General features: G+C 44.6%; 1 long non-coding RNA gene across 2 annotated transcripts in view; it reads left to right on the top strand.

The window, feature by feature from the left end:
- The first annotated feature begins 40 nt into the window (after positions 1-40).
- The window catches only part of LOC147084786 (uncharacterized), an 82,743-nt gene continuing 60,016 nt past the window's right edge, over positions 41-22,767 (top strand). The window contains exons 1-2 of one of the 2 annotated variants that reach the window (XR_015075855.1): positions 41-180; positions 11,947-12,077. This is a non-coding gene — a long non-coding RNA (uncharacterized LOC147084786). The remainder of the gene's footprint in view (positions 181-11,946; positions 12,078-22,767) is intronic. The other variant, XR_015075854.1, reaches the window with a different exon arrangement.

Genomic DNA, 22,767 nt, shown 5'->3' with positions numbered 1-22,767 from the left:
TCAATCAGCTGTCTTCACCCAATAGCAGTGACTGAGCGCGCTCTGAGCATGTTTCAGGTCGGAGGCGGCTGGCGAACGAAACAAAATGGCGGAAAGTGAATCCGAGAGAGTGAAGCCGGAATGGATTGGCCGGAGGATCAACACCGGCACCGCCTGGACCCGCGGCCTTGGGAGCTGAGGGTGAGTGTCCCGCTGCTCGGAGTAGCCCAGGGAGGGGATAAGCGGGGCTGAGAGTGAGCCGGACCCTCATCTTCCCTAAAGTGCGGGGCCCAGACTCCAGCTGGGACTGAAGCAGAGTTTGATCCAGGCTCAGCACAGCGGCCGGACTCTTGTCCTCTCCCCCCGCCCGCCTCTGTCTGGAAAGCCCCGGATCCCCAGCACAGACATTATTCTCCGCTTTGTTCACCGGTGCCGCCACCTTCCGAGATTTGAGCACCAACACCCCCGGCTCGCTCTCATAGAAACAATATAGAAATATATAGAAGATAGGAGGAGGAGTCAGCCATTCAGCCCCTCGAGCCTGCTCTGCCATTCAATGAGATCACGGCTGATCATCCAAATTCAGTACCCGGTCCCTGCTTTCTCCCCATACCCCTTGATCCCTTTAGCCTTAAGAAATATATCTAACTCCTTTCTTGAATATATTTAATGAATTGGCCTCTACTGCCTTCTGTGTTAGAGAATTCCACAGGTTCACCACTCTCTGGGTGAAGAAATTCCTCCTCATTTCTGTCCTAAATGGCTTACCCTTTATCCTTAAACGGTGACCCCTGGTTCTGGACTCCCCGACCATCGGAACATCCTTCCTGCATCTAGTCTGTCCAGCCCTGATAGACTTTTATAAGTTTCAAGGAGATCCCTTCTCATTCTTCTAAACTCCAGTGAGTATAAGCCCAATTGACCAAATCTCTCCTCATACATCATTCCTGCCATCCCAGGTATCAATTTGGTGAATCTTTGTTGCACTCCCTCCATGGCAAGAACATCCTTCCTCAGATAAGGTGACCAAAACTGCACACAATACTCAAGGTGTGGTCTCACCAAGGCCCTGTACAACTGCAGCAAGACATCCTCGTTCTTGTACTCGAACCCTCTCGCTACGAAGGCCAACATACCATTTGCCGCCTTAACCGCCTGCTGCACCTGCATGCTTACCTTCAGCGAATGGTGCACAAGGACACCCAGGTCTCGTTGCACGCCCCCTTCTCCAAATCTATTGCCGTTCAGATAATCTGCCTTCCTGTTTTTGCCACCAAAGTGGATAACCTCATATTTATCCACATTATACTGCATCTGCCATGCTTCTGCCCAATCATCCAACCTGTCCAAATCATACTGGAGTTTCTCTGCATCCTCCTCACAGCACACACGCCCACCCAGCTTTGTGTCGTCTGCGAACTTGGAGATATTACATCTAGTTCGCTCGTCTAGATCATTTATATATATTGTGAACAGCTGGGGTCCTAGGACCGATCCCTGCGGTACCCCACTACTCACTGCCTGCCACTCGGGAAAAAGACCTGTTTATTCCAATTCTTTGTTTCCTGTCTGCCAACCAGTTCTCTATCCAAGTCAGTACCTTGCCCCCAATCCCATGTGCCCTAACTTTACAAGGTAATCTCTTATGCGGGACCTTATCGAAAGCCTTCTGAAAGTCCAAATACACCACATTCACTGGTTCTCCCTTATCTATTCTACCAGTTACATCCTCAAAAACTTCCAGTAGATTAGTCAAGTACGATTTACCTTTTGTAAGTCCATGTTGACTTTGTCCGATCCTGTCACTGTTTTCCAAGTGCTCTGCTATTACATCTTTTATAATGGACTCTAGCATTTTCCCCACTACCGATATCAGGCTTACTGGTCTATAATTCCCTGTTTTCTCTCTACCACCTTTTTTGAATAGTGGGGTAACATTAGCTACCCTCCAATCCATGGGAACTGTTCCAGAGTCTATTGAATTTTGGAAGATGACCAGCAATGCATCTACTATGTCTAGGGCCACTTCGTTAAGTACCCTAGGATGTAGATTATCAGGCCCTGGGGATTTATCGGCCTTCAATCCCGTCAATTTCCCTTACACCATTTCCCTACCAATACTGATTTCTTTTAGTTCCTCTCATTAGACCCTATGTTCCCTGACATCTCTGGGAGGTTATTTGTGCCCTCCTTTGTGAAGACAGAACCAAAGTATGTATTTAATTGGTCTGCCATTTCTTCGTTCCCTATTATAAATTCCCCTGATTCTGAGTGCAAGGGACCTACGCTTGACTTAACCAATCTTTTTCTCTGCAGATATCTATAGAAGCTTTTACAGTCAGTTTTTATGTTCCCTGAAAGCTTGCTCTCATACTCTATTTTCCCCCTCTTAATTAATCCCTTTGTCCTCCTTTGCTGAATCCTAAACTGCTCCCAATCCTCAGGTTTACTGCTTTTTATGGCCAATTTATATGTCCTCTCCTTGGATCCTATGCTATTGTTGTAGGAAAAATGATTCCTCGGAAACTAGACTTTGAGTAAGAGAGACAACTTTATTAAACGACAGAGCTCTGGGAGAAGCGTCTGCAACCACGCGGTCTGCGAGAGCACCTTCTCCCCGATTGTACTACGTGCCGAGCTTATATACAATTCCAAGAAGTTGGTTTTAGATCATTTACATTCATCCAATCAATTCGTTTATTAGCGCATATCGTTATTTTCCTCCAGTCAGGAGTTTACACACTTGTGTTGCCAATTCTGCCTCTTCAGGTCTTCGTTCCGTCTTGTTCCCCGGCGGAATGTGATTAGTTCGATAATAGGATACAAGTGATTAGTTCGATGATAGGATACCGGTGAACCTTGTTAGTCCTCAGTGATCCAATTAGTCCCAGACAGGACACGAGACGGACTTTGTTCCAGCCATGCGTAAGCGTGGCATGTCTCAATGTGCAGTGATTCAATTAGTCCCAGTCAACGAATTTGTTGTTTGTGTCTTTTCCAGCAAAATCTTGTCCAGCAATCTTGTCCAGCAAAATTTTATTCTAACAATATCCCTAATTTCCCTTGTTAGCCACAGTTGAGTCACCTTTTCTGTTTTATTTTTATGCCATACAGGGATGAACAAATTCTGTAGTTCTTCCATGCGATCTTTGAATGTTTGCCATTGCTTATCCACCGTCAACCCTTTGAGTAACATTCCCCAATCAATCCTACCCAACTCGTGCCTCATACCATCGTAGTTTCCTTTATTTAAATTCAGGACCCTAGTCTCTGAGTCAACTACTTCATTCTCCATCTTAATGAAAAATTCTATGTCATTATGATCGTTCCGACCCAAGGGGCCTCGCACAACAAGATTGCTAATTAATCCTTTCTCATTACATAATACCCAGTCTAAGATGGCCTGATCTCTAGTTGGTTCCACAACCTATTGGTCCAGGAAACCATCCCGTATGCACTCCAGGAATTCTTCCTCCACACTATTGTTACTAATTTGATTAGCCCAATCTGTATGTAGATTAAAGTCACCCATGATGACTGCTGTGCCCTTATTGCACGCGTCTCTATTTTCCCGTTTAATGCCATCTCCAACCTCCGCATTACTGTTTGGAGGTCTGTATACCACTCCCACTAACGTTTTCTGCCCCTTGGTATTTCTCAGTTCTACCCATACAGATTCCACATCATCAGAGCTAATATCCTTCCTTTCAATTGTGTTAATTACCTTTTTTAACCAGCAATGCTACCCCACCTCCCTTTCCTTTTTGCCTATCTTTCCTGAATATTGAATACCCCTGGATGTTGAGTTCCCAGCCTTGGTCACCCTGGAGCCACGTTTCCGCAATCCCAATCAGATGATATCCGTTTACCTCTATTTGCGCAGCTAATTCATCCACCTTATTACAAATGCTCCTCGCATTAAGACACAAGGCCGTCAGGCTTGTTTTTTTTAACACTCTTACACCTTTTAGAATTATTATTTACTGTGGCCATGTTTGATTTAAGCCCTTGATTTCTCTGACTGCCACCTTTGTTTTTCTCCTTCCTGTCTTTTGCTTCTATCCTTATTTCCCTTTCTTCTGTCTCCCTGCTCAGGTTCCCAACCCACTGCCATTTTAGTTTAAACCCTCCCCGAGAGCACTAGCAAACACTCCTCTTAGGACATCGGTCCCGGTCCTGCCCAGGTTCAAACCGTCCGTCCGGTTTGTACTGGTCCCACCTCCCCCAGAACCAGTTCCAATGTCCCAGGAATTTGAATCCCTCCACCTTGCACCATTCCTCTAGCCACATATTCATCTGAAATATCCTTCTATTTCTACGCTGACTAGCACGTGGCACTGGTAGCAATCCTGAGATTACTACCTTTTTGAGGTCTTATTTTTTAATTTATCTCCTAACTCCCTATATTCAGCTTTTAGGACCTCATCCCATTTTTTACCTATATCGTTGGTAGCTGGATGCACCACGACAACTGGCTGTTCACCCTCCCCTTCCAAAATGTTCTGCAGCCGCTCTGAGACATCCTTGACCCTTGCACCAGGGAGGCAACATACTATCCTGGAGTCACGTTTCCGGCTGCAGAAACGTCTTTCTATTCCCCTTACAGTAGAATCCCCTATTACTTTGGCTCTCCGACTCTTTTTCCTCCCGTCCTGTGCAGCAGAACCATCCATGGTGCCAGGAAGTTGGCTGCTGCTGCCTTCCCCTGATAAGCCATCCTCCCCAACAATATCCAAAGCGGTATATCTGTTTGAGAGGGGGATGGTCACAGGGGACTCCTGCACTACCTGCCTGCGCCTACTACTCTGCCTGGTGGTCACCCATTCCCTTCTTGCCTGTGCAGCCTTTACCTGCAGTGTGACCAACTCCCTAAACGTGCTATCCACGACGTCCTCGCATCGCGAATGCTTCAGAATGTATCCACTTGCAGCTCCAGCGCCGCAATGCGGTCTGTCAGTAGCTGCAGCTGGATAAACTTCCCGCACACATGGTCGTCAGGGACACAGGAAGTGTCCCTGATTTCCCACATAGTGCAGGAGGAGCATACCACGGCACAGAGCTCTCCTGCCATGACTTACCCTTTAATTAATTCAAATTAACTTAAATCAAATCAATACCACCAATTAAATGATATACTCAAGGGCCCTTGGTTACTAACACTAGAAACTATAACCACAAAAAATTAAGACCATCTAAACTTTATAAACTATGAACCTTAGCTGTCAAACTAACCTGGCCGTACTCACCCAATCAGCTGCTCCCTCCTGCCCGTGTCACATTTTGAATCGTGACGTGGCTCTGGAACACCGCCGCCGGTCTGAAATTTGTAAGAAAGCCCGCGAAAGTGATTTTAAATACTCACCGGGCCTCGGGTCTCTGGTCTCACCGCTCCCTCTCTCCTCGTGCCCCCTTTAAAATCCCCCTGTTTGGCTCCTCTTGTCTCCTCATTCTGCCCCCAGACACTCTGCCCTCCCTCACACTCTCTGTGCTCAATCCCACCGGCCCTGTGTCCGCCCATTCCACCGGCCTGTCTGTCCTCCTCACTCTTCACCACACGGCCCAGGCTCGGCTCATCGGCACGGCGCTCAGTCCCGCCCCGAGTTCACGGCAGCTTCAGGCCGACACAACCGGCATCAGAGCTACAGACAGTTTGATGGGACAGTGTAGGGGGAGCTTTGCTCTGTATGTAACCCATGCTGTACCTGCCCCGGGAGTGTTTGATCTTACAGTGTTCTCTCTCTCTCTCTCTCTCTCTCTCCCCCGTCTCTGTAATTGGTTATTTTGTAAATTTATCTGACATTTTTGAGCAATTGACAAGCGATTCCTGCTGATCTGCGCGTATTTCCATATAGGACACAGATGCTTCGGGGGAGCAGAGCTCTCGGTCATGTTGAAATAATGCTCAACAGATTATTGTAGAGACCGCCTAGCAGTGGAAGAAAACTGTGTCAGCAAAACTATAAAAAGAGTAAAATACATATCCTGGTCATGGGAGATTTTAACTACACCAAATGATCTGTCAAGAAGAGGTAGGGAAAGCGGAAAAGGGAATGGAGTATTTACAGTGTGCTCAGGTTTCCTTTCTTACCCAGTACGTAAGAAGCCCAACCAGAGAGGAATCACTGACGGATCTATAATGGGAAATGAACCAGAGCAGATAAGAGAAGTAAGCTTAGGTGAAAATCTACACTATCGATCACAACATAATAATGATTGAGAAAGACAGGAGTAGTAATAAGATTGTGAACAAGCTGATTTTGTGGTGATGACAATGGAACTCGGGAAGATAAACATGGAACTGAAGAGACAGACAAAGAGAGAGAACAGCAGTGGGAAATATTTAAAAAGGTGATCAGTAGAGTTCAAGAGAAATATATTCCATGACAAAACAAGAACAAACTAGCCAATAATAAAACACCAGGGCTGAATAAAGAGATGAGGGTAAAATGGATACTGATGAAAAATACAGACACCGAGTACAGTGACAATAAAGGAGAGGATGACAAGGGAATTGGAAGAGGCTGGGAAAGAATAAGAAAAACAATTAGGAAGGCGAAAAGAAACTGCAAAATTAAATTATCAAGGAATATAAAAAGAAATAGTAAAGTATCGTACAGGCACATAAATAATAGGAAATTCAGGATAGGGACAGAGCCACGAAAGGATCACAAGATAAACCAACAGGTAATGACAGCAAAATGGCAGAAATATTGGATACAAAAGCCTGACCTGCTGAGTATTTGCAGCACCTGACTGGCTGAGTATTTCCAGCATTTTTTGTTTCTGTTTCAGAAATATTGGATAGTTACTTTGCCTCAGTTTTTACCAACTCAACGAAAAAGGTGGACATGACATTGGAAGAAGAGATCAAGACATATAAAATAGAAAGGGTGAAATAATTAATAAACTAGCAAAAGTTAGAGGATAAAACCCCGATACTTAAATAAGCAAGGGAGAGAGAGAACAGAGGCACCATTATATATACTTGGGAATAGTTAGTGTAATTTCCAAATTTACAGATGACACCAAATTCTGGTGTATAAATACTGAGGAGCACTGTGACAAAATAGAAGATGTTAATAAACTGGCAGGTTGGTGTGTAAATGGCAAATTAATTTCAATATAGATAGATGAGAGATGCTGCAATTTTGGTAGGAGGGATAAGGAAACATACTCCTTGTAAAGTTAGTGTCTAAATGGGGTAGAGGAGCAAAGGGATCCAGAGGGACAGATGCACAAATCATTAAAAGCAGGTTAACCAGGCCATGAAAATGCAGACAAAGCACTGGGGTTCATTTCTAGAATGATAGATATACAAAGCAGAGCAGGTATTTTAAACGTGTATAGAACCTTGGTTAGACCACACATGGAGTTCTAAAAGCTTCCCCACCACCAAGGTTAAGCTGACTGGCCTGTAATTGCCAGGTTTATCCTTCTCCTTGTTTGAACCAGGGTGTAACATTTGCAATCCTCCAGTCCTTTGGCACCACCCCTGTAATCTAAGGAGGATTGGAAGATTGTGGTCAGCACCAACACAATTTCTACCCTTACTCCCCACAGTAACCTCGGGTGCTTCCCATCCGGACCGGGTGACCTCTTCACTTTAATTACCGCCAGCCTGTCTGGTACGTCCTCTTCATCTATTTTATCTCATCCAGTATCCCAGCAATCTCCTCGTTTACCATAACTTTGACAAATCCTCGTCCTTAGTTAACGCTGATGCAACGTACTCATTTAGTACCTCAGCCATGCCTTCTGCCTCCACCAGTAGTTCTCCATTTTGGTCCCTAATCGGCCCCACAACTCCTCTGACGACCCTTTTTCTGTTAATATGCCTAAAGAAGACCCTTTGGATTACCGTTATGTAATTCTGTGGTGAATTCTGAAACGACATGGTACAGCACTCGAAACAATCTTCAGCAAGGGGCTGGGTGTCAGAGGGTCAAAACTCTGACCTTTCACCCCTACCGATCTGAAGGTCTTGTGTAAAATAAATGTGGGGATTTCAAACACAGTCCTTGGTGAGAGGTCAGATTTGTGCCAAACTAGGCCGTTTGACAGTTCAAGATTTCCACTTGGCTTTGTGTGAAGACGCGCTTCCTGACCTCACCCCTGAATGGACTGTTTATAATGTAAATATTATGCCCTCTTGTTCTGGACTCCCACTAGAGGAAAGAGTTTCTCTGTCATTTTGACAAACTTGATTTGAGGCTTTTGACGAGGTAACAGAGGGTGGATGAGGGCTGTTCAGTTGATGCTGTGTATATGGACTTTAAAAAGGCGTTTGAAGAAGTACCACGTAATAGGCTTGTTGGCAAAATTGAAGCCTGTGGGATAAAAGAAGCAGCAGGGATACAAAATTGTCTAAGGGATAGAAAACAGAGTTGTGGTGAATGCTATTTTTTGGAGTGGAGGGGGAGGTATTCAATGGTGTTCCCCGGGGATCAGTACCAGGATAACTGCCGTTTTTGATACATATTCATGACCTGGATTTGGATAAAGGGCACAATTTTGAAATTTGCAGCTGACTCAACTTGGAAGTGTTTAAAACCGCGAGGAAGTTAGTAATAGACTTCAAGAGGACGTAGACAGGCTGGTGGATTGGACGGACACATGGCAGATGAATTGCAACACAGAAAAGTGTGAGGTTATACAGTTTGGGAGGAAGAATGAGAAGAGACAATGCAAGCGAAATGGTACAATTTTAAAAGGGGTGCATGAACACAGACCTGGGGGGATGTTTGTGCACAAATCTTTGGTGGCAGGACAGGTTAATAAAGCCAATGGGTTCCTGGGCTTTATAAATCGAGGCGTAGAGTACAAAAGCCAGGAATCGATGGTAAACCTGTATAAAACACTAGTTTGGCCTCAGCTGGAGTATTGTGTCAATTCTGGGCACCACACTAGGAAGGACGTGAAGGCTTTGGAGAAGAGACTTGCTAGAATGGTTTCAGGGATGAGGGATTGCAGTTACTTGGATAGACGGAGAAGCTGGGATTGTTCTCCTTAGAGCAGAGAAGGTTAAGAGGAGATTTGATCGAGGTGTTCTAAAATGAAGAATTGTTTAGATAGAGTAAATAGAACAACTTGTATTTATATAGCACCTTTAATGTAGTAAAACGTCCCAAGGTGCTTCGCAGGAGCCGCATAAGAATATATTGGGGCAGATGACCAAAAGCTTGGTCAAAGAGTTCGGTTTTCAGGAGCGTTTTAAACAGGCCATGAAAATGAAAACACAGCACTGGGGTTCATTTCTGGAGAGATCGAATTGCAAAGCAGCGAAGTTATGTTAAACTTGTAGATTCTGTTAGAGCCTTGGTTAGACCACACTTGGTGCACTCTGTACAGTTCTAGTCTCCATATTATGAAAAGGATAGAGAGACACTGGAGAAGGTGAAACAAAGATTGACGAGAATGATACCAGAACTGAGAGGTTCTAAGTATCCAGAATGTCTGACCGTGCTGGGGTCTTTTCTCTAGAAAAGTGAAGTCCGAGGGGTTATTTATTAGAGATCTGTATAATTATGAAGGGCTTTGATCAGGTAGATGACGAAGATGTTGCCACTTGTGGTGAATCCAAAACTGGGGGTCAAAAACATAAGATAGTCACCAATAAATCCAGTAAGGAGCTCAGCAGAAACCTCTTTACCCAGAGAGTGCTAAGAATGTGGAGCTTGCTGGCGCATGGAGTAGTTGAGGTGAATAGCAGAGTGCCTTTAAGGGGAAGCTGGATAATTACGAGGTAGAAAGGTATGGACGGATATGATGATAGGGTGAGGTGAAGTAAGGTGGGTGGAGGCTCGTGTGGAACATGAACACTGGCATGGACCTGTTGGGCTGAATGGCCTGTTTCTGTGCAGTAAATACTGTGTAATTCTATGGTGAATTCTGAAGAGACACGGTACAGCTCTCGAAACAATATTCAGCAAGGGGCTGAGGGTCACAGAGGGTCAAAACTCTGACCTTTCACCCCATCCAATCTGAAGGTCTTGTGTACAATGAATGTGGGGAGTTCAAACACAGTCCTTGGTGAGAGGTCAGGTTTGTACCACACTCGGCCCTAAATCGTTAGACTGGCTGTTAGGTGCTGATCAAGTGCCTTCAAAATCCTGTTTAAAACCTCTCTCTCCATCACTGATCTCAATCCACCTACAATCTTAACCCATTCTCTCCTGCTCAGTTTGTTTGTGTCTCTACATGCGTGTGTTTCTGTGTCCCACTATACGTGTGTTTTTGTGTGTGTCTGTATATGTGGGTATGTCTGTGTAGGTGTTTCTGCATGTGTCTCTTGTGCTGATGTGTGTGTCTATAAACAGAACCCTAGCTAATGAAAATATATCAGTCTGAGTCTTGAGCTTTTCAATTGAGCTCCAGCATGAACAGCTTTTTTGGGGAAAGTTCCAGATTTCTACTACCCTTTGTGTGAAGAAGTGCTTCCTGACATCACACCTGAACAGCCTAGCTTTAATTTTAAGGTTTTGCCCCTTGTTCTGGACACTCCCACCAGATGAAATAGTATCTCTCGATCATCATAAAACCTCAATGATCGCATCCTTAATTTTCTATATTCATGTTTATAAATTCAGGAACAGAAATGGTATGGAGTGGGGAGAGGAGCAGAGTAACAGTGGTAATGTCTAGGTAATGAAGAGGGAGCTCAGTATTTTACCTGCCTTTGAGGGCTCGATGCTGACACTATAAAGTGGAGGTAGGAACAGGAGTAGGCTATTCAGCCCCTCGAGCCTGTTCCCCCATTCAGTGAGATCATGGCTGATCTATCATAACTCTATCCGCCTGCCTTGGCTCTGTATCCTTTCTCCACCCTTGCCTGGCAAAAATCTATTGATCTGGGAATTAAATTATTAATTACGCGAGCATCTACTGCTTTTTGTGGGAGAGTTCCATACTTCTACCACCCTTTGCGTGAAGAAGTGTTTCCAAACTTCTCTCCTGAATGGCCTGGCTTTGATTTTGAGATTATGTCCCCTTGACCTAGACTCCTCAACCAGTGGAAATAATTTATCTCTCTCTACCGTGACAATTCCTTTTAACATCCTAAAATCCTCAATCAAATGAAATCGCCCCTTAACCTTCTATATTCCAGGAAATACAAGCTCAGTTTATGTAATCTCTCCTCACAATCCTGGAACTCCCTCCCTAACAGCACTGTGGGAGTACCTTCACCACATGGACTGCAGCGGTTCAAGAAGGCGGCTCACCAATATCTTCTCGAGGACAATTAGGGATGGGCAATAAATGCTGGCCTTGCCAGCGATGCCCAGATCCCAGTAACGAATAAAATAAATAACTTAACCCTTGGTACCCTGGTTACATTCTGGTCTATCTGTGCTGCACTCTCTCCAAGGCCAGTATATCCTTCCTGAGGTGCGGTGCCCAGAACTGAATGCAATTCTCCAGATGGGGTCTTTCCAGAACACTCCACAGCTGAAGCACCAACATTCCATTAGCCTCTTTAATTATTATTGTACCCGTCCACGAGCTTTTACTGATTGAAGTACTTGGACCCCTAAATCTCGCCAGTAAGAGGTGTGGGGTGTGTGTATTTTCTGTTTAAATTGGTGCATTTGATTTCATTTGATTCTGGTATTTAACAGCAACAAACAACTCCTGTAAACCCTCAGCAACTGAATCTCTATTTGGATTCGTTCACCAGTCTTGGCGACTGACCAACTCGCCCTACGTATCTCTCTGTCCCACTATCCTTCCCCGGTGGGTTCGGATGTTGCAGACCGACAGTGAAAGATCCAGTGTCTGATTCCCACCAGCCCGAGCTCTCCACGTTCTCACTGAATGAAACCTTCCTTCACGGGAAGCAGGCTCTGTTTGATTGTTTAGGTCCCGTAACCCCTGACCCTGTATTACTGCTGTCAGAATAATGGGCTGTACTCAGAAATAAAACTTACTGCATTGATCACAGCTTCACATCCGTGTCTTGTTTCTCTTTAGGATCAGTGTGCCGGAGGACAAGGTGTCCGGGGATGAAATGAGACTGGGAGAAGATTTGGGAATCGCAGGAAATGGGAAGAGGAAACTGGCACAGGGAATCTCTCCAAGTGTCCAATAACACATTCAGAAAGGTACTGAGATAAGACAGGTGTCCCAGAGTGTCAGCACTCTGACCGTTTGGGGTTTAAGCTGTTTAACTTGAAACGTTGCCTTCAGGCAGATTGAAAATGGACATCTATTGCATCAGACCCACAGATCGTTTGATGGAACAGTAGAGGGAGATTTACACTCGGTCTAACCTGCCTATCCTCTATCTTGGTTTTTTCTCTATCTGCCTCATTTAATCTCTCGCTCTCTCTTTGCCTCAACTCACTCTGCCTCACTCTCGTCTCTTTCTTTCTCAATGGCTCTATCTCTCCTCGCCTCATTTTCTCTCTCTCATTCACCTTTGCTCTGTCTCTCTTCTCTCTCTCTATCTCTCTCTCATTTCTCTCTGCCTCGCTGTGTCTCATGCTTTCTGCCTTTCTCTTCTCTGCCTCGGTCTCTCCTTCTGCCTCACTCTCAGTCCCCCTCTCTCTGCATGTATCGACTGTTGTATCCTAAAAAGTGGACCTGGTGTTGTGCCAGGTCGACACTTTCCCCCTCAGAGTGGACTAAGTGATATACAAAGTCAGCGCTTAGCTTTGGTACAGATGACAGACTTCGAGTGAAGGATGGTTCAAAACGGTCTTTATTCACAGGCCCGGGGAGAGCCTTCTGGGACCCCTCTCAGATCCGACTCCACTGATTCCCTAGCAACAATCACAGTTATACAAAAATCAAACCCCTGCCCTAGGGGCGGGGATAAAGCTTATCTGCATATACAGAGTTATAGCTAAATGGCAATTATAAACCGTGACATTTCATCTTCTTACCACCCACAAATCCCACATTTCTGTTATCGGTTGGTCCCGTCACCTGTGACTGTGGGCCTCATCTTAATTGCTCTACAACCCTCCATTTGCCCATAGCCAGGTGGTTTTGCTTGTTACATGTTGTCTTAAGGTAACAGTCCTCGTTAAGGCGTGCAAAGCACAGACTTTTGGCCTCGTCTCGGGTTACCTCTGCAAAGCAAGTGCATTCTGATTAGTCCCACCATACTTTGAAGAATGGAACCCTGTTGTGATTTACAACAAATGAATTCTTCGGTGTGTTATCTCGCATATGTGTTGCCTCGCCTGGCCAAACAGACATCCTCCTCAATCTTCCCATGAGTTGTTCTGCAGTTTAATCTCTCAGCATTTGAAGTCACTTAATCATGTTTTAAAACTTACCTGGGTAAATGCAGTATACAGACCTCTATATCGTTTAACTCCGGATAGGGATTAACCCATTATCTCCACCTTGTACATTGGTGCTGCATTATACATATTCTAACATACAAACTAAGATATAATAGTAATTTGACTACTTCAGTCCCCCCTTATGGCCCATTGGTCATTTTGACCCAATACGGCCAATATGCTGCAGTTTAAGATTGTTTGCTATGAGGACCGTCGCCCTAGTGGTACCAAGCCAGGGTGTCTAGTACTCATACTTCCGCAATCCTAAACGCAGTCTTCATAATGATTCTCCTCACGCCCTACCCCTTGCTTGTTGGTGGTTAGCAACAGTGTTTCTTTCTTTCTCTTCTTCCTTCGCTATTCGTTTGGTTATGGCCTGTGCGAGGTTGTGGTTCTTTTGCCATCGGCAATATCCACAAAGTAAGAACAAAGGGATCATTAATACGGCGCCTTGTACAACTGCCAGCACGTGTGACATGATCCTGATCCAGGGGTGTATATCGACATTTAGCCCCCAATTCCAGATCTTACTGTACCAAGGAGTTTCTGCTAATGTTGTGCCAATGTCTTTTTGCTGTTGCTGTAAGTCTTCCTCTATTTTATGATAGTACTTTAAAATTTCCTTCGTCTCCTGCCGTAATTTCTTCCAACCCTCCTCTTCCTCTAACTTAGCAATTGCCTTGGGCTCTGGTATGACATAAGCTTCAACCTCTTTATTAAGTACCATACGATCAAGTGACCATGTTTTCGTTTCCTGTGGTCTTGGTGGGTGTATATATTGATGTCCTATCTGTGTAGATATCTTTGGATCAAAACAAAAGTTTGGTTGGGGAATGGGACAAATCATCTTGATATTCATATTTCTGTTCAGTTGTGGTGACAGAAAATGCCCCGTTGTTCCTTGGTGCTACCCTTGTCCGGTGTATTCCCCTTGGGTGTGCCTCAATGGTGCAATTGGTGGTTTTTGTGAATCCGCACTCGGATGTGTTTCCCTCGGTGGGGGGGCGGTGTGCATGCCCATGTCCTTCCCTTGTGGTGGCACCCGTCCATTACCACCCCCCTTAAGGTTCCATTCTTCTGTTTATTATCTTCTTCCCCTTCCCAAAGTGCCTTGGTAGGGACATCATGATATTTAACCCAACTTTCCCTTTGTATCTCTCCTATGTTAATCACGTCGTATAGGGGCTGTCCCTCTTCTGGGAGTTGTGGGATGGCCAGTACAAAGCCAATCACCTTAGTCCATGGGGCCAGACAATTGTCTGCCCGGTATACTTGTCCCATTTTACGCCCCTTACATAGGCTTTTATTTGTGTCAATCCAAGGTTCCAGACCCTCATTAGTAATCCAGTCAGGGATCTGTCCATTATTTATTTGCCTCATGTTATGCTCAGCATTTGACAATAGCCATGAGCCATACATGGCACATACTAGTTCCTTATGGTTTGGCGAGAAGCATTGTCAAGTCGATCAATAATTGTATTGATTGTTTCTGCAAGCGGGGCTACTACCTCTTCCACCCCCAACAATTGCATTATTGTTTGTTTTCCTGCCAGTGCCAGTTGCTGGCAATTTCCAGTGGTTTGTTTTAGTAACTTCTTTATTTTTGCTTGTAGTTCCTCTACTCCTTCGTTTACTCATTCTATGTCCAAGTTATTAACTGTTGCTAACCCGGCCGCATACCCTGCTCCGGCCATTTCCAATACTCCCCGTTTCTTACGTCTTTGTAAGAGAGATTTTCCCTGTGGACCCTCTAATTGTTTTACCCACAGGGAGTTCCATATTTGTTTTGTATGATTGTTACACATCGCGGACATTGCTAGAGTACTCCTATTAATGGCAACCTTAATAATTCCATGTGTTACACTAAAGAATGTTAGAACGGATTCTTTTACCCTCAGTCTGTTTCAGTAAACACTGAGTCGAACAACTGGAGAATTCAAACGATTTATTATCCGCGGAGTCTTACTCTGATATATCGACACTGACTCCTGCAAGAGTCTGCGAATCCAACAGAGCAAGCAGTTTGTCCTACAGTGTGTTACATTATTATACTTGCATTTGAGAAGACATTAACACATCGTACAGTCTGCACCAATCCCGAGCTGTGCACTTATACAGTTAATTTGATTTCCTGGCCTGGCAGTTTGAAATAAAGAAGTCACATTTTACTGAATGGGTTACAGTTAAGTAAATATCCTGGTAATGGGTTCCTGATCACCTAAACATTATGGTAATGTGTTTGCAATCATGGTAATGCGTTTTCTGATCGCCTATTGTCTGTATAACTTCTGCACACTGACTTATATTGTTCCTAACAGCAAGGTGTGACATTTGTGGGCGCCAGCCATATTAGCAGCCAAAGATCAGTTTAGCCTTTTTATTTTACTTCTTGCTGCCTTCACAGTTTCTTGTTTCTATTTCCTTGACCTTGGTATTCTCAAGTACACCTCATCTTGTGTTTTCCTTGTTATTAAACCCCCGGGTGCCCCTTTTTCCATTGGTGGGCCAGTTAGTGGAGTGAGGGCATTTTTATGCTTGTTGCCTTTCCTTTGTAACCCTATCCCCTCCGTCCTTTCCCTGATTTCCATCTGTAATATTTGTCCTCGCCGGGATCCCTTTTTGCGTTCCGCATTATAACATCCTATCATTCCCCTTTCTTTTACCTATTTTGGGCCAATTTAGTGGATTCGAACTCTGTCCCAAATATGGGAGCCCTGTGTAATTTGGTGTAATCTCAACTGCTTTATTGAATCCGAATCATGTATCCATGAAATATCCCTTTCCTACTTGAAACTTTGGAGTTATTTGAACGTTGTCCTTAGTACATAGGCACTCTATTTTAATCCCTTCGCCCTCCGTGACCCGGACAAACAAAGTCCCGTTAGCTGTACTTTCGTATTCACAATAATCACAGTACACAGTAATATCGCATCCGTTTCCCGAAGCCGCCCCCCATTCTAATGGTGTCGTATTGTTGGTGGTCATCTTGATTCCATTCTGGATGATGATTATGTTTGAAGTCGGGTCGATACCAAAGAGCATCAGAAGTCCCATCACAGATTCAGGGCGTATATTTAACCATAAACTCCCGAGTTGCTCGCGCCTCCCACTAGACTCAGCGCTTATACTTAGCCATAGAATCCCGATGAGAGCGCGATTGATGCTCCACTTCATTTTTCTATGCATTTATCGTTCCTGTAAAGATAAATAAAGGGGGCCAGTCATCACCAGCCGATAAGAATGGCATAATTCTATCAGTTCAAACTGCTGTACGTCTGGTTCATTTCCTGGTCTGTGGCTCTGTTTCCAGATATACTTGAAGATGCAAACCACGATGTATAATATTAATATCCCGCAGAGCCCTAGCATTAATATATGTAGAAACTGCCCTTCCCATTCTTTATACCTTCTAGCATACTCCTCACTCTCCTCAAAAGGCACCATCTCTGGCTTACTCATTGTTTTTGTCATATATTTTTAACTGAGTCCAGTGCTCCCATCTTCCTTTACCTGTTCCGGACTCATCTATACAAGCGCATGTGTCACTGTTCATTAATACTTCGTAAGGCCCTGACCATCTGGGTGCCAGCCCTGGTTTGGCTGGTATTATTTTTGCCATCACCTTGCTACCGACAGCTGGGACCTCCTTCTGGTCGTCCTGTGCATCCTGTTCTAGATCCCGTATAATCTGTTGCTCTGGCCTCATGTCTGAGAGCGTGTAATTGCGTACACAATTGTTTAATAAATCTCCTAATTCTATCCTTCGGGGGCCCTACGTCCTCACCCCCGGTAGCGACTCCTTCCGGCAGTGTCATTGCTCGTCCGGTCATTAGTTCGAAAGGTGTCAGCCCCGTGGTTCTATTCAGAGTTGCTCTAAGTCTCATCAGTATACTCGGGAGTAACTCTGCCCATCCCTTCCCCGTGTCTTCTACTGCTTTAGCTAAGGATAATTTCAAAGTCCGGTTCATCCTTTCCACCATCCCTGAACTCTGAGGGTGGTATGGTATGTGGAACCTTTGTCTGATACCTAATAATGCACATGTTTCCTTTATAACCTTCCCTGTAAAGTGTGTTCCCTGGTCTGAATCAATTTGCAGCGGGATCCCCCATCGTGGTACAACCTCCTCTGCCATTATTCGTGCTACGGTTGTTGCTGTGCAATCTCTAGTGGCGAAAGCTTCAACCCATCTAGTAAATTGATCTATTATTACCAAACAGTACATTTTCCCCTTTGATTTCGGTAGAGGTCCAGTAAAGTCTATCTGCAACTTCTCCCATGGGCCTCTTGGTCTCGGCTGATGTCCCCACTTTACCTTGACAGGTTTCCCTATGTCATACTGCGCACATATGGGGCAGTGTCTACAGAATCTGTCCACAGCTTGTTTCATTCCGGGCCACCACCAGCATCGCTGGAGGTTGTTTAACATATTGGATATACCTGTGTGTTGCCTACCATGGTACATTTTCATTAATTCCTGTTGTATACAGCCTGGTGCACATATCTGCTGCTCTTTCCTCCATATTCCCCCCCGCCCTTTCTCCTTGTCCCCCTCGTTCCCATAGCTGTTTCTCCTCTTGGGATACTTCCTTATGTAATTTGGATATATCTATATCTTCTGGCAATGCAGTTACAGCAGCTATGTCTATCTGTGTTTCTGGTTCTGTGGTGCTCTTGTTTGCTGCTGCAATCTGTTGCTCTACCACTTTTCTGGCTGCAAGGTCGGCGGCTCTGTTTCCCCTTTCTGTGGGGGAGTTCCCCCTCTGGTGGGCTTTTACCTTCACTACAGCTGTTTCAGTGGGTAACCCTGAGGCAGCTACCAATTCCTTTACTAATTCCTCATGCTGTATGGGTTTGCCACCTGAGGCAATATACCCCCTTCTACTCCAAGCTGCCATATAATCATGTACTATGCCAAAGGCATAGCGACTATCGGTATAGATATTCACCCATTTCCCTGCTGCCAATTTTAATGCTTCTGTCAATGCTGTTAGCTCGGCAACCTGTGCTGAACTACTCCCTGGTAATCTTCCTTCCCTCTGGACGGTGCCATCTCCGGTCACCACGGCCCAACCTGTTCGTGGTGTTACATAAGAACATAAGAAATAGGAGCAGGAGTAGGCCAGTCGGCCCCTCGAGCCTGCTCCACAATTAGTAAGATCATGGCTGATCTGATCCTAACCTCAAATCTTCTATCACTCTCCATCCACCCGAACCCATGCGATCTCCCGGGAGAGGCGAAAAACCAGATAAAAAACCCAATGGCCAATTTGGGAGAAAAAATCTGGGAAATTCCTCTCCGACCCATCTAGGCGATCGATACTTGTCCAGGAGATCACTCTGTCCCTATATTTTCTACAGTACTTACCTTCTGTAAAGGCGATCTCCACTCCAGCCAGGAACAGGAATAAAACCATCTCCTGAAATCTAACACAGAATTAGAACACAAGAAGTAGGAGCAGAACCAGGCTACACGGCCCCTGGGCCCGTTCCACTACCCACAGGGCCATGACCATTTCGAACCCAGACTCCTGTCCAATTTCCTGCCCGCTCCCCGTAACCCTTAATTCCCTTTACTGCTAGGAAACTATCTATTTCTGTTTTAAATTTATTTAATGATGCAGCTTCCACAGCTTTCTGGGGCAGCAAATTCCACAAACCTACCACCCTCTTGAGTGAAGAAGTTTCTCTTCATCTCAGTTTTGAGAGAGCAGCCCCTTATTCTAAGATCATGCCCCCTAGTTCTAGTTTCACCCATCATTGGGAACATCCTCACCGCATCCACCCGATCAAGCCCCTTCACAATCTTATGTTTCAATAAGATCGCCTCTCATTCTTCTGAACTCCAATGAGTAGAGTCCCAATCTACTCGACCTCTCCTCATATGACCACCCCCTCATCCCCGGGATTAACCGAGTGAACCTTCTTTGTACTGACTCGAGAGCAAGTATGTCTTTTCTTAAGTATGGACACCAAAACTGTATGCAGTATTCCAGGTGTGGTCTCACCAATACCTTGTATAACTGCAGCAATACCTCCCTGTTTTTATATTCTATCCCCCTAGCAATAAAGGCCAACATTCCATTGGCCTTCTTGATCACTTGCTGCACCTGCATACTAACACTTTGAGTTTCGTGCACCAGGACCCCCAGATCCCTTTGTACTGCAGTACTTTCCAGTTTCTTGCCATTAAGATAATAACGTGCTCTATGATTTTTCCTGCCAAAGTGCATAACCTCACACTTTCCAGTATTGTATTCCATCTGCCAAATCTCTGCCCACTTACTTAGCCTTTCTACGTCACTTTGCAGGTTTTTTATGTCCTCCTCGCTCACTACTTTCCCTCCCATCTTTGTATCATCTGCAAACTTTGATATGTTACACTCGGTCCCCTCCTCCAAATCGTTAATATCGATTGTAAAGAGTTGGGGACCCAGCACTGACCCCCTGTGGAACACCACTAGTTACTGATTGCCAGTCTGAGAAGGAACCATTTATCCCAACTCTTTGCTTTCTGTCAGAGAGCCAATCTTCCACCCATGCCAGAATATTACCCCCAATCCTGTGATTTTTTTTATCTTGAGCAATAATCTTTTGTGTGGCACCTTGTCAAATGCCTTTTGGAAGTCTAAATACACTACGTCCACTGGTTCTCCTTTATCCATCCTGTATGTTACTTCCTCAAAGAACTCAAGCAAATTTGTCAAACATGACTTCCCCTTCATGAAATCATGCTGAGTTTGTCCTATTAAATTATGTTTATCCAAATGTCCTGTTACTGTCTCCTTAATAATGGACTCTAACATTTTACCAACCACAGCTGTTCGGCTAACAGGTCTATAGTTTCCAGCCTTCTGCCTACTACCCTTTTTAAATAAGGGTGTTACATTAGCAGTTTTCCAATCTGCCGGGACCTTTGCTGAGTCCAGGGAGTTTTGGAAAATTATTACCAATGCATCCACAATCCCTACTGCCACTTCCCTCAAGACCCTAGGATGTAAGCCATCAGGTCCAGGGGATTTATCCGGCTTGAGTCCCATTATTTTACCAAGTACCACTTCCTTAGTGATTTTAATCGTATTTAGCTCCTCTCCCCCTAGAGCCCCCTGTTTGTCCAGTGTTGGGATATTCTTAGTGTCCTCTACCGTGAACACTGATACAAAATATTTGTTCAGCATTTTTGCCATCTCCATGTTTCCTACCATTAATTTCCCGGTCTCATCCTCGAAGGGACCAACATTTACTTTAGCCACCCTTTTTCTTTTTATATAACTATAGAAACTTTTGCTATCTGTTTTTATATTTTTTGCTAATTTACTTTCATAATCTATCTTCCCTTTCTTAATCAATCTTTTAGTTATTTTTTGCTGTCTTTTAAAGACTTCCCAATCTTCTATCCTCCCACTTGATTTGGTTACCTTATATGCCCTTGTTTTTAGTCGGGTACTATCCTTAATTACTTTACTTAGTCACGGATGGCTATCTTTTCTTTTACACCCTTTTTTCCTCAGTGGCATATATTTTTTTTGGAAGTTGTAAAATAACTCCTTAAATGTACACCACTGATCATGTACCGTCTTACCCTTTAATCTATTTTCCCAGTCCACTCTAATCAATTCCGCTCTCATACCTTCATAGTCTCCTTTATTCAAGCTTAGCACGCTTGTTTCAGATCCAACCTTCTCACCATCTACTTGAATATGGAATTCAACCATGTTATGGTCACTCATTCCAAGGCAACCCTTTACTAGGACATTTTTAATTAATCCTGTCTCATTACACAGGACCAGATCTAAGGTTGCTTGCCCCCTGGTCGTTTCAGTTACATACTGCTCAAGAAACCCATCCCTAATACTCTCAATGAACTCACCCTCAAGGCTGCTCTGTCCAATTTGATTTGTCCAGTTAATATGATAGTTAAAATCCCCCATAATTATAGCTGTTCCCTTATTACAAGCCTCAACTATTTCCTGATTAATACTCCGTCCAACAGAGTTGCAACTGTTCGGAGGCCTATAGTCTACGCCCACTAGTGTTTTTTTCCCCTTATTATTCCTTATCTCCACCCAAACTGTTTCACTATCCTGCTCCTTTGACCCAATATCATTTCTCTATTATAGTGATTCCTTCCTTTATTAACATAGCCACCCCACCTCCCCTCCCTTCCTGATTGTTAAATAACCTGGTATGTTTAATTCCCAGTCATGGTCACCCTGCAGCCATGTTTCTGTAATGGCCACAAGATCATACCCATATGTAGTTATTTGTGCCGTTAACTCATTCATTTTGTTACGAATGCTACGTGCATTCAGATAAAGAACTTTCAAATATATTTTGTGACACTTAGTTCCTGTTTTTTCCCCTTTTACTACTTTACCTTTTACTCCATACCTTCTGTCCCTTCCTGACACGTTCTATTTTTTAATTTCCCCACTGCTGCCTAAATCTATGACCTTCTCCGTTGTCATTTCTGTTATTTGCTCTCGAGAAACCTCCCCCCCCACTAATTAGGTTAATGCCCTCTCTACAGCCCTAGTTATATGATTCACCAGGACTGTAGTCCCAGCACTGGCCAAGTGGAGTCCGTCCCAACGGAACAGCTCCCTCCTGTCCCAGTACTGGTGCCAGTGTCCCGAGAAGCAAAACCCATTTCTCCCACACCAGTCTTTGAGCCACGCATTTAACTCTTTAATTTTATTTATCCTAGCCAAATTCGCTCGTGGCTCAGGTAATAATCCAGAAATTATTATACTTGAGGTTCTGTTTTTTAATTTGACCCCTAGCTGCTCATACTCCTTTAACAGAACCTTCTTCCTTGTCCTATCTACGTCGTTTGTACCAACATGGACCACGACAACTGGATCCTCCCCCTCCAAGTTTCTTTCCAGTCCAGAAGAGATGTCCTTAACCCTGGCACCGGGCAGGCAACACAGCCTTCGGGACTCCCGCTCTTGACTGCAGAGAACCCTATCTATCCCCCTAATGATACTATCCCCTACCACTACAACATTTCTTTTTACTCCCTCCACTTGAATGGCCCCCTGTACCACGGTGCTGTGGCCAGGTTGCTCATCCTCCCTGCAGTCCCCGCTCCCGCCCTCGCAGGGAGTAAGAACCTGGATCCTGCTTGACAAGAGCAAGGGCTGCGGCTCCTTCAACACTACATCCTGGATCCCTGTACCTTCCTCACTCGTAGTCACACCGTCCTGTCCCTGACCACCTGAACAGTGTTCCTCTCCCTCCATTCCCATCATAACTGTGGGGTTCTGGCTCATATCTCTAACTATCTGTATGGATTTATCTTTTGGTAACAGGACAGCCTCCCAAGCAGCCTTCTGGCCGTTTGAGATGGTTTTTAATCGTCCGGTGTTTAACAATTCCACTAGGGTGTGTTGTGTATGTAACACAATATCCCCTGCCATTACTACAGGTTCACTCACTTTGACTGCCCACCGTGCACAATCAATCGCGGCAACGCATCATGGCATACTGGCTACTATC

This window comes from Somniosus microcephalus, unplaced genomic scaffold (genome assembly GCF_052327205.1).
Source record: "Somniosus microcephalus isolate GS21.2 unplaced genomic scaffold, FLI_Smic_1.0 unresolved_chr9, whole genome shotgun sequence".
Classification (NCBI taxonomy): domain Eukaryota; kingdom Metazoa; phylum Chordata; class Chondrichthyes; order Squaliformes; family Somniosidae; genus Somniosus; species Somniosus microcephalus.
This window is presented reverse-complemented; position numbering and strand designations above follow the sequence as displayed.